At 42.5% G+C, this 5,000-nt stretch overlaps 1 protein-coding gene across 1 annotated transcript in view; it reads left to right on the top strand.

Annotated features, from left to right (window-relative positions):
* Positions 1–5,000, top strand: part of LOC125045041 (synaptic vesicular amine transporter-like) — a 21,876-nt gene that overhangs the window by 1,527 nt on the left and 15,349 nt on the right. The window lies entirely within an intron of this gene.

A 5,000-nucleotide genomic window follows, 5' to 3' on the forward strand; every position in this document is an offset into this window, starting at 1 on the left:
CATCTCCTCCTCTCCTCTCTACTCTCTCTCTCATTCTCTCCTCTACCTCCCATTCTCTCTCTCTCTCTCTCTCTCTCAATCTCTCTCTGTGTGCTGTGTGGTGCAGCGGTAGCGTTCTCGTCTAGCAATCCTTTGCTGATCTGCGTTCGAATCCCTCGCCGCCAGTGGATGGCAACCCCCGGCCATCCTTGCACCTCAGGGGATAGTTTAGAAGCAAAATAAACAGACAGTATGTCACCACCAAAAATATCCATTGTAATATAATGGAATCAAACTAATCTCACTCTCACTCTCTCCTCATTCTCTTCCTCTCTCTCCTCTCTCTCCTCTCTCTCCTCTCACTCTCTCTCCTCCACTCTCTCTCTCTCTCTCTCATCTCAATCTCCTCTCTCTCTCTCTCTTTCCTCTTTTCATTCTCCCCTCTCTGTCTCCTCTCATCTTCCTCCTCCATCACTCCTCTTCCTCCTCTCTCCCTCTCCTCTCTCTCTCTCTCCGCTCTCCTCTCTCTCCACTCTCACCTCTCCCTCCTCCCTCCTCTCTCCTCTCTCCATCTTCACCCTCTCCCCTCTTCTTCCCTCACCACTCTCTCTCTCACTCTCTCTCTCTCTCAATCTTCCCTATCTCGCTCTCCTCTCTTTCTCTCTCTCTCTCTCCCTCCCTCGTCATCATCCGCCTCTACTCCTCTCCTCTCTCTCGTATTCCCCATCTCCACCTCTCTCGTCCTCTCCTCTCTCTCTCCATTCCTCTCTCTCTCTCATCGCTCCATCTCCTCTTCTTCTCTCTCTCTCTCTCCCATACTCACCTCTCTCTCTCCTCTCTCTCCTCCCTCTCTCTCTCCTATCTCTCTCTCCTCCTCGTCTCTCTCCATCTCCTCCTCTCTCTCTCTCTCACTCCTTCTCTCTACTCTCTCTCTCCATCTCTCCTTCTATCCACTCTCTCTCTCAATCACTCTCCCACCTCCTTCTTCCGTCTTCTCTCTCTCTCTCCTCTCTCTCACACTCCTCTCAGCTCTCTCTCTCTCCTCTCTCTCATCCCTCTCTCTCATCTCACTCTCTCTCTCTCTCTCTCTCTCCTCGCCTCTCTCTCTCTCTCTCCTCTCCGTCTCTCGTCTCTCGTCTCTCTCTCGCTCTCTCTCTCTCTCTCCATCCCTCTCTCCTCCATCTCTCACTCTCTCCTCTCCTCTCCTCTCTCTCTCTCCACCTCTCTCTCTCTCCTCTCGTCTTCTCTCTCTCCTCGTTCCCACCTCTCTCCTCCCATCCCCTCCTCTCCTCTATCTCCCTTCTCTTCTCTCCTCTCCATCCCTCTCTCGCTCTCTCTCTCTCTCTCCCTCTCCGTCTGTCTATCTGTCTATTATCTATCTTAGCAGAATTATAACATTCAGGTCTGAAAAATGTCTAAATTATCACTGTTACTATCCAACTACCCCCCCTCCCCCCCCGCTGTAACTATACCGGATAATTTCCCGAATTTCTAAGAATATCGTTTTATTTTGATGGAATTCGTGATACGATTATGAAAAAAAAAATAGAGAAAAAAAAGAAGAAGAAGAAACAAATTGAAGAAAAAGTTAAAGCAAGAAGGAAAAAAAGAGAGAAAATATGATAAAAAGATACGTGTAAAAGGGAGAGAATTAGATGGAGGGGACAGAAAACAGAAAAACAAATAGATAGATAAGGAGAAGAACGGGCCCGACAGACATAGAAAGAGATGACCAGTTACATAAAAGAGAGAGAGAGTGAGAGGCAGGAAAACAGAGACACGGATTATATTTATATAAATATATAGATATGATAAATATATATAATATGTATATATAATACACAAGAAAGAGAGAGAGAAAGCGAAAGAGAAAGAAAGAGAAAGAGAAAGAGAAAGAGAAAGAAAGAGAAAAAGAAAGTGAAAAGAAAAAAGAAAGCGAAAGAGAAAGAAAGAGAATGAAAAGAGAAAGAAGAAAGAGAAAGACAAAGAAGAAAAGAAAAAGAGAAAGAAAGAGAAAGAGAAAGAGAAAGAAAGAGAAGAGAAAGAAAAGAAAAGGAAAGAGAAAGAGAAAGAGAAAGAAGAGAGAAAGAGAAAGAAAGAGAAAGAGAAAGAGAAAGAGAAAGAAAAGAGAAGAAAAGAGAAAGAGAAAAGAGAAGGAGAAAAGAGAAAAAGAAAGATAAAAGAGAAAGAGAAAGAGAAAACAGAAAGAGAAAGAGAAAAAAGAGAAAGAAAAAAGAAGAAAAGAAAGAGAAAGAGAAAGAGAAAAAGAAAAGAAAGAAAAAGGGTGAAAGAGAAAGAGAAGGGAAAGAAAAGAAAAGAGAGAGAGCGGAATGAAAGGTACAGACAGCGGGGTCACCCAGAGGACGAAGACGAGGAAAATCAGCGACCCCACCAGGGGGTTTTCGGGGGACGCTTTTGCCCCGGTGTGAGGGGAAGGGGGGGGGGAATGGAAAAAAAGGAGAGAAAATGGAAAAGAGGGAGAAAAAGGGGGAAGAAAAGGGAGTAAGGGAGAGAGATGGGAGAAAGAGGGAAACAGAAGGGGGAGAAAAGGGAGAAAGAGGGAGACAAAAGGGAGAAAGAGGGAGAGCGAAGGATAAAGAGGGAGAGAGAAGGGAGAAAGAGGAAGAAATAAGGGAGAATAATCAGACAGCGAAGGGAGAAAGAGAGAGAGGGGGGGGGGGATGAGAGAGGAAGAAGGAGGGAGATATAAAGGGGAAAGGGGAAATTGAGAAGAAAGAGAACTTGGGGGGGGGGGGGGAGGAAATCACTTAGGGATGGTTAGGGGAGGGGGGGGGGGGAGGAGCGTTCATTAATCCAAATTATTTACGAAATGACTATTGTGCAGCAAATGGTGCACTGGGTACGAAATTTGATAAATTATAAGTAAAATGTATAGTGTACCAATGTCTATGTTTGCGTCCCAAATTTTTAATTTGTGTGTGGTGGTGTGTGTGTGTATGAATATATATAAATATATATATATAATATATATATAATATATAAAAAATATATAGTTACTTAAAAATATAAAATATATATATATATATAATATAATATAAATATAATATATTATGTGTATAATAAATTATGTATATAATATATATAATATATATATAAATATATATACACACATATAATATATATATATATATTATATTAAATTATAATATAAAATATAAAATGTATATTACATACATATATGTGTGTGTATGGTGTGTGTGTGTATGTGTGTGTGTGGGTTGTTGTTTTGTGTGGTGTGTGGGTGTGTGTGTTTGTGTGTTGTGGTGTGTGTATAGAAGAAAGAGAGATAGAGGAGAGAAAAGGGGGAGAGGAGAGAGGGTTTTGAGGAGTTGTTCCCCCCTTGGTTGGGGGGGAGCCCCCCCCCCATTCCCCCCCCCCCGCCCCCCCCCGCCCGGCCTGCCCCGCCAACCCCCCCGAAACCCCCGCCACTGGCCTAACCGATAAATCCTAACCCCCCCCCATACAAAACCCCACCCACTAGCCCCAAAAAAAACATTTAAATTTGAACAATTCCCCCCCCCAAAAACCCCCCTTTAGGAAAAAAAAGTGAAAGAGGAATGGCGCATTAGGTTTTGGGCGGCTCTTACACCTGTGCCGCCTTGCATGCGCTTTATATATATATTAAATATATATATATTTAATATTATAAATATATATAAATATATATTAAAATATATGTATATTATTGTGTGTTGTGTGTGAAGAATGGAAAAACACTTCCGTGATGATACTAATAGAAAGAAAAAAACATAATGCAATGTGTGTATAATATAAATGTGTGTTATATATATATATATATATATGTGTGTGTGTGTGTGTGTGTGTGTGTGTGTGTGTGTGTGTGTGTGTGTGTGTGTATATATGCATGTATGTATGTATATAGCTATGTAATATACATATATATATATATATATATATATATATATATATATATATATACATATACACACACATATACATATATGTGTGTGTTTATATATATATATATATATATATATATATATATATACATATACATATACATATACACACACATATACATATATGTATGTGTTTATATATATATTTATATATATATATATATACACATATATATATATATATACATATGTGTGTGTGTGTGTGTGTGTGTGTGTTTGTGTGTGAGTGTGTGTGTGTGTGTGTGTGTGTGTGTGTGCATATATGCATAAATATAGTGTGCGTGTGTGTGTGTGTGTGTGTACATGCATGCATTCATGTATGCCGTATACTTATATGTATTTATATTTGTTTTTCATTGTACGTATGTATGTTCATATTCATGCACAATGTACACCCCCAAATGTACACATACGATTCTAAACGTGCATAAATATCATAGTTTAATGGCATCGATTCTGAGACAATAATAAATTCAAATTATTTATAAGAGGTTGTCCAAAGTTTATTTCAAGTCAAGATAGTAAGAGGGGAGGGGGAGGGAGAGGAGAGGGGAGGGGGAGGGGAGGGAGAGGGGAGGAGAGGGGAGGGAGAGGAGAGGGAAGGGGGAGGGGGAGGGAGAGGGGAGGGGAGGGGAGGAAAGGGAGAGCGGGAGGGGAGGGGGAGGAAAGGGAGAGGGGAGGAACAGAGGAGTGGCGGAGGAGGGAGAGGGGGAGGGGAGGGAGAGGGGAGGGGAGGAAAGGGAGAGGGGGAGGGGAGGGGGAGGGGAGGGAAGGAAGGGAGAGGGGAGGGGGAGGAGGGATATGGAGGTCTTTGAATTAGCATTGAACACATGTGGAGTGTGTGTGTGTTCATGTGTGTGTGTGAGGGGGGGGTTAGGCAGGGGGAGGGAGAGGAGGGGAAGGGAGGGGAGAGGGAGAGAAGAGAAGGAGAAGGGAGGGGGAGGGAGAGAAGAGGAAGGGAAGGGAGGAGATAGGGAGATAAGAGGAGGGGAAACGAAGGTACAGATAATAGGGAAGAAAGGGCATACCGGAGAGGGCAGGAGAGAAGGGAAGGGGGGGGATATCAAGAAGGGGGGAAAG

The sequence above is a fragment of the Penaeus chinensis genome, chromosome 36 (genome assembly GCF_019202785.1).
Source record: "Penaeus chinensis breed Huanghai No. 1 chromosome 36, ASM1920278v2, whole genome shotgun sequence".
NCBI lineage: Eukaryota > Metazoa > Arthropoda > Malacostraca > Decapoda > Penaeidae > Penaeus > Penaeus chinensis.